The sequence below is a fragment of the Notamacropus eugenii genome, chromosome 1, assembly GCF_028372415.1.
Source record: "Notamacropus eugenii isolate mMacEug1 chromosome 1, mMacEug1.pri_v2, whole genome shotgun sequence".
NCBI lineage: Eukaryota > Metazoa > Chordata > Mammalia > Diprotodontia > Macropodidae > Notamacropus > Notamacropus eugenii.
Genome location: NC_092872.1, coordinates 577314448 through 577322346, shown reverse-complemented (window position 1 = coordinate 577322346; position 7899 = coordinate 577314448). Strand labels below are relative to the sequence as shown.

The 7899-nt window shown below is 35.4% G+C and overlaps 1 long non-coding RNA gene across 1 annotated transcript; it reads left to right on the top strand.

The window, feature by feature from the left end:
- The first annotated feature begins 3924 nt into the window (after positions 1–3924).
- Positions 3925–7339, top strand: LOC140520472 (uncharacterized). The gene is made up of 2 exons (XR_011972516.1): positions 3925–4121; positions 4277–7339. It is a non-coding gene; the product is annotated as an uncharacterized lncRNA (long non-coding RNA).
- Positions 7340–7899: the final 560 nt, after the last annotated feature.

The window sequence follows — 7899 nt, the reverse complement described above, 5'->3', positions numbered from 1 at the left end:
TGTAGCCTATATGGCAACCTTTTAATAAATATTTGTAGAAGCAAATTACTCATTGAATACAGAAATGATTGTGTATATAAAAGGTCAAAGTGGCCTAGGAAAAATTAGTTTGTAGCTGAGAAGATCAGGAATTGGTTTTTGGAAGAGGTAGTATCTGAGTTGCATACTGAAGGAGCAGAAGGTTGCCAACTGGCGGAGATAAAAGAAATAGTACATTCCAAGCATGAAGGGTGTACAGTCAGCCCTCAATATTCAAGGCAGTAATGTTCCTAGAAAATGACATGAAAATCAAAAATTCAAGAATATTTATACATTGAAACTTTGAGAAATAGGGAGTTAAGTCCCTACAACCACCAAAAACCATAATCTTTCACTAAAGTTGGCTGAAAACCCACTTTTCTGCACACACTTTTTATAACAAACCACTAATTCTCATAATATGCACTTTTTCTATCAGAGTAACCATGAAATAACCCATAGAATGCAGTGTACAAAATAAAGTTGGTAGTATGCAAGACATTTTTTCTCATTAGTAATTCCTTAGAATTTCTCTGTGACATTTTACATTAACATCTCAGTTAAAAAAAAACAAAAAACGTTGATTTCAGACAATATTCACTTTTCATAACACATGAAACCTATAGTACCATAAATACTGAACAGCAAACAAAATTCTTAAAGCTAAAACATTTTTCAACCTAAATCTTACCTTCCATTGTGTTAGATTGGATTAGGCCATTGTACTACATACTCTACAGCTACAAACCCTGGCTGCCCTCTGAAAACCAAGGGAAAGCTTGCTGGGGCTTTAGTTGTTCTGTGTTGTTATGACTTCAGTCACTCCACAAACTTGTACCTATTGTGCCTTTCATTTTTTTCTCTACTGCACATAGTCTCAAATGTGTATGCCAACACAAAAATGAAAATGGAGTTACTAATAAAATCATCAAATGCTTGAGCTCATAAAAGTTAAACATGGGAATGTTGAAGATTGACTGTACAAAAACAAAGGGGAAGAAGAGGGAAGGTGGATATCATGAAATAATGAGAGAAGTCTGTTTTCTCCTTAATGTGTGGATTCAGGGCCTAACAGAGAACCCTCAAAGTCTTGTCCAAATTGATGACAGCAAACTACTTGTAAGTTTTATGATAGATATCCACATGGCCATAAATAAAACTCTCAGGAAGAATGCAAAAAAGTACTATTAAAAATTAGGAAGTCCTGGGCAAGAAATTGAAGAATTCCACACTTGATGCTCCATCTTCATAATTTAGGCATTTACAATGGCTGTCTTCCATATCTGGAATTCTCTCCCTCCTCATCTTCATCTCATGACTTCTCTGATTTCCTTTAGGTTTCAGCTAAAATCCTACCTTCTAGAAGACTTTCCTCATCTCCCTTAATGCTAGTGCCTTCTTTCTAAGATTATATCCAATTCTTCTTGTCTGTATCTTATTTATACCCAGTTGTCTGCATGTTGTTGCCTGCACTAGACTGTGAGTTCCTTGAGAACAGGGATTAGATTTTTGTTTTTATTTGGGCTATTTTTTGGGTGGAGTACTTTCTTTGTATCCCCAGCACTTAGTACAGTGCCTGGCACAAAATAAGCACTTAATAAATGCTTCTTGACTAACTGACAAAGAGCCTGTATAGAAACATAAATCAAAGGGTTTTGCTAATTACAAAGATCTAATGTCCTAGTCATGTTCGATGTGAAATATAAAAATATTCATATGCCATTTTTATTAAACTCACTCTCATAAGCTGGCTTCCTTCTTTGTTGTAGTTTGTAACAAAGATTTATGAGAGGCAGAGGAGTTCCGTGTGTATCTAGGAACCAGAGAAGTTGTGTCAGCTTTCTTGGCTACGTTAATTTTTTAATCTATAAAACAGATATAATTATGTCTATCTTGCCATGTGCAAAAGTTCAAGAGCTAATATGTAGTCTGGTGTAATGGAAAGATCACTGGATTTGAAACCAGACAATCTAGACTCAAATCCCTAACTCTCCTTTTACTAGCAGTGTGATCCTTGGTTATGTTAGTTCTCCATATAAAATGGTCATAAAGATTTGTTTTAAGGAACTGTGGAAAATGATGGAATTCTTAGAGGAGTCATTTGGAACTCATAGGTAGGGAAAGATCACAGGTGTTCTGCCTGGCAAAGCACATGACCTACTCCAGAACTGCAGAGCCAAATGTTACCAAGCATAGCTTCAGAGTATTAAGGAAAAACTCTCTTCTGATTAAAAAGTTACTTTCACATCCTTTTAGAAGCATTTTACCAAAAAACACGTGAAGAATTGCCTTTCAAAGCCTTCAGGGGTTTGGCTCCCAAATAACTTTCCATTCCTATTTTCCACTGTTCCCCTAAGCACGTAGTATGCTTCAGTCAAATTTAATTGCTTGTCATTCCCTGAACATGGTCTATATTTTCCAATTATATCTCTCCCTACCCAGCTGTCTAGATTTTCTATATGCTTGAAGGCTTAACTCTATTTAATCTTCATAAAACCATAGATAAATTGTAGAGTATCTAGGAGGGCAACCAGTATAGCAAAATCTTCTCAGATTAACTTCCCTCTACTTTTTTCCTATATGTAGCTAGTTATTTACATGTCTTTTCCATAAGAATGTGAACTCCTCAAGGACAGGAACTGTGCTTTTGCCTCTCTTTGTATCTTCAATGCTTAGCACAATGCCTTGCATATAGTAATCATTTAATAAATTATGTCAACTTTCTTGACTGCACTCATTTTTTAATTTATAAAATATTTATAATTTATATTTATAATCTATAAAATTATTATTAATAATAATCTATAAAACTGCTAAGTAGTAAATATAATCTATAAAACAGATATAATTATGTTTGTCTTGCCATATACACAAGTTCAAGAGTTAATATTTGGTCTTGTTGACTGACTGCAGTCTGAAGGTCTTAAATCAAAGGTAACCACTTTTCAGATACATTGTAGAAGGGATTCTTATTTAGATATGGTCATACTAGATAGCTTTTCCAGTCCCTTCCAAATCTGGAATTCTATAATTCCTTGAAGTCTTCCCACAAAAAATAAGCCCATCTCCTTCTGAACCCAAGTACTTCTTTGTAGCTCTCTCATCTCATTTATAAAATTCTTCCTTGTATAATTATATGAACATATTTCATTACCTTTACTTTACTCTAAAATCTTTGACGGTAGGGATAGATCTTATTCTAAATTTTGGCAGCTCCTAATAACATCACAAAGCATTGAAAATAATAAGAAAATGATACATGTTGGAGAAGATGTGGGACAGTTGGAACACTAATGCATTCTTGGAGGAGTTGTGAACTGATCCAATCATTCTGGAGAGCAATTTGAAACTATACCAATAAATGTTTGTTGAATGAATGAATGAATGACAGTAGTTTGTTGAAAATATCAACAATTCCCAATTTAGGAATTCATTTCTATGCCAATTTTTCAAAATTTTGAGACTGTTTTCGCATAGAAACAATGTTCTATAGGAAAGCCTATTTAATCCACACTTTACCTGTTATAGTTGATGCTACTAAGTAACTATATTTCTATGGGAAAAAAATACTTTCAGAGTTCCAATTTGGCATGCAAAGATCACTTCTGCTTTACTACAACACAGGCAGCAAGAATATTAATTCCTCCTCTTTTCCACCTCCTAGGTAGTAATAGCCATAATTTATGGCTTTTGTGACCTAGAACAGGGGCACCCACGAGGCAAGGATTGGATTGAGGCTGAGAGAAGCAATTAGTATTATGAAGCCCAGAAACTGGGTGAAAAGATAAGAATAGTGAATAAGGAAGTAGTAAGTTTTAGCCTTATGGTAATTGCTTCTTTGTTTGAAGGCAGCTTCTATTTGTACTAGGCCTTGGTAAGAATTTGCCCATTGCAAAATAGAGGCTGAATGAGATAGCATCATATTTCAAGAAAAGACAGGAAACTCCACACAAATCAATCCTTGCATGGGAAATTACTGCCCCTCCCCCCCAACATTTTCATCTGACGCACAAAGAACAGGTAGGGAAAACAGGTAGGTAGTGAAGAAAGCCAAGAAAGCTACCAAAAAGAACAGAGAACTAAAGATCTTGCTTCTGATAAAGGTAAGAGGCAGTGGCAATTTTATAGAGTATGCTGGTATGTTTCTGTGTCTGTGTCTCTGTGTATATTTGCCACTGACAAGTAGTAACTAAGAACCATAGACATCCTCCTAGAAAAAAAAGTCAAAAAACTCAAAGAATGTCTCTCAATTCCCCAGGTTATCAGAGAAAATGGGGTTTTCTTTGAAAGAACTGAAGAAATCCTTGAAGAAACAAGGAATAAAACTAAGAAGAGACTGAGGGGCATCCTAACCAGCATCAGGAGGCAGGATGGTATGTGATAGGAAAAAGAAAAAAAAGAAAGATTACTGAAAATCTGAATTAAATTTTAGGATGAGACTTTTCCCGTAGAGGGAGGACCTAGACCCTGTTAGGAGGAAGTAACTTCTTGTCCTCCAAGAAATAATGATATTGTTCCACATCTGTGGAACAAGGTGAACCATTCAACAACAGCCAGAGAAAAAATAGACAAGTAGTGGTGATTGATGATTCTTTGCTGGGTCTAGATATGAAGGCAACTATTTGTTAGCATGGTATAAACAACTGAGAGGATCATTGCCTTTGTGTCCAAGGAATGATGAGACCCTCCTAAACTTTGTCAAATGTCACAACTACTACCTATTCACGGTGATTCACGTAAGTTATAGTGCCCAGAAGGCATCTAGGATCATAGCTATAGATTAAAGTCACAGGATGGAGACTAAAGATGTTAGAGATGCAGGTTGGGTTTTTATCATTGCAGCATATTAAAAGTAGATACCTTAGATGTCAAATGCAGATTTGAGAAGTAAACATCTGATTTAAAAGTAGTACCTGAGAATTTGATTTGGATTTCTGGACCAAAGCTTAAAATAAACAATTAACTAACTCTTGGTCAGGGATAGAATATAATTAAGAATGGCTGGCAAATATGTTTCCCTGAATAACTTATGATCAAACAAGAGACAGAGAACAGATGATTTTGATTTCACTAAATTGAAAAGTTTTTGCACAAACAAAGCCAATGCAACCAAGATTAGAAGGAAAACAGAAAGCTGGCAAATAATTTTTACAGCCAGTGTCCCTGAAAAAGACCTCATTTCTAAAGTACATAGAGAATTGAGTCAAATTTATAAGAATACATGTCATTCCCTAATTGATAAATGGTCAGTGAATATGAACAGTTTTCAGATAAAGAAACTAAAGTTATCTATAGTCATATTTAAAAATGCTCTAAACCATTATTTATTAGAGAAATGAAAATAAAAATAGCTCTGAGGTACCACATCACATCTACCAGATTGGCTAACATGAGAAAACAGGAAAATGATAAATGCTGGAGAAGATGTGTGAGAGTTGGAACACTAAAGCATTGTTGATGGAGTTGTGAACGGATCCAATCATTCTGGAGAGCAATTTGGAACTATACCCAAAGGACTATAAAACTGTGCATACCATTTGATCCAGCAATATCACTTCTAGGTCTATATTCTAAAGAGATCATAAAAATGGGAAAAGGATCCACATGTACAAAAATATTTATATCTCTTTCTGTGGTGGTCAAGAATTGGAAATTGAGGGGATGCCCATCAATTGAGGAATGGCTGAACAAGTTGTGGTATATGAATGTAATGGAATACTATTGTACTATAAGAAATGATGAGCAGGTGGACTTCAGAAAAACCTGGAAAGATTTATATGAACAGATACGAAGTGAAGTGATGAAAACCAGGAGAACATTTTACACAGTAACAGTCACACTGTGCAGTGATTGACTTTGATAGACTTAACTCTTCTCAGCAATGCAAGTGTCTAAGGCAACTCCAAAAGACTCATGATGGAAAATCCTATATACATCCAGAGAAAGAACTTTGGAGTCTGAATGCAGACAGAAGCATGACTATTTGCTCTCTTTTTTATTGTTTGTTTTTTTTTGTTTCTTCTTCCTTGTGGTTCCTCCCATTGGTTGTAATTCTTCTTTACAACATGACTAATGTGAGAATATGTTTAATATGAATGAATATGGAGAGCTTATATTAGATTGCATGCGATCTTGGGGAGGGGGGAAGAAAAGGAGGGGGAGAAAATTTAAAACTCAAAATCCTATGAAAGTGAATGTTAAAAACTAAAAATTAGTAAGTTAAAATGTTTCCCTGAAGTGAATTTAATCCCTAATAATAGGGATTTAAGATAAAAACAGAAGGGGAAAGAATAAACATATCATGCAGAGTAACAGATATAAGATGACTGATATCACACTAAAAAGAAGACTAGTAAAGAACGCCAGTAATTCACAGGTCAAGAATAAATACTAAAATAAAAGCAGTAAGTAAAATAAAGCAATAAAAACTCATACCTTAAAGTAATATGTAATATCTAAAATAATAAGGCACAGAATATGGGGAATAAAGGTAAGTTAATGTTCCCAATACAAATGTAGCAGGGTTGGGTTACTCTCCAAACATTCTATGAACAGCAGATTGGATACCTAGAACAAGGCTATATCTCACCTCAATATTCTATGGATGATAATCTCATTTTTCTACAGGTTTTAGGGGGCATCTTTTAATGCAATTATGTAAAAGCCTCCATCTAGTGTATTCCCTCCAGTAATAATTGTCTAGTAGTTAATATTGTCTAAATATATCAGCAATTAGTACCTCATTGGAAAGATGGCTCTAACATCAGCCTCTTCTTAGTTCAGATTCAATGTTGGAACAAAATGAAGTACTTGCAAGTCATTGAATATTTAACAAAAGAAGTTTACCTTGTCCTAATACATCAAGAGTAAAAATCCAGGATACAGTGGCATTTAGCCTCTCTGAACCAGATGGCTCCCCTCATCTCTGTCTGGAAATGAGTGTGGTCATTAGGTCATCATGGCAGGTAGGGCAACTTACATGATCTGAAGAATCCACTAAATCTGAGAGAAACAAACTCCATGGGAGTCTGGGAATTTTTATGCCCCTAGATGACCAGGAAGCTGTGTCAGGAAAGCTGAAGTCAATCAGGTGTCTGGGGCAGCTTTATCTTCTTTCAGGGAAACTTCTTATATTGTGGGTGGGAGGAAAAAAAGATGTACCAGGGAAACACTAGTCCTATCACACAGTCTGGCACCAATTTACCAATTGATATTTCCTTGATTTCATTAGACACCAATTATCATCGATTAGCTTTTACAAATGAACATTTACAGAGAAAACATAGCAAGACCCAAAGTAAAAAAAAAAAAAAAAAGCAAACTGAAACTGGGAACATACTCTCCTGTACCACCTCAGTCCTCAAGAAGAGTGGGCTGCATCTTTAAAGTGGTTGCTATAAACATTTCTCCCACCATCTTCATTTTGGGTTATAGTGTACTAGATAATTGACAAGTAACTGTCTTGTTTGTAGCATTGGTTCCTGTCCTTTGTACTCACACTCAGTTTCAGCTCAGGAGCCAGCTAAAGGCTTTTTATCACTAAGCAGTGAACTGACAAGTAATAGTCACAGTATAACTGGGCATGCTCTGAATTGAGGGACAGCCCCTTCATTAAGCCTCTACACATGAATTGATACCCAGGTAGAATATATCTTATGTTCTTGAAAGACTGGGCTCCTACTGGTCAGCCCCCTGAAAAGCACATATAATTGAAAAGAGAGAAAGAAAGAATTATTTCATATAGTGAAAATATACTTATATGAGGAAACTCAAGAACCAGAGGAGCTTTATATTATGTTCTTGTTTTTGTCCTTCATTCTCAAAGAGGACCATGTCATCAACATGATCACTTGTAGTTGACATTGATTTGACTGAGGAAGG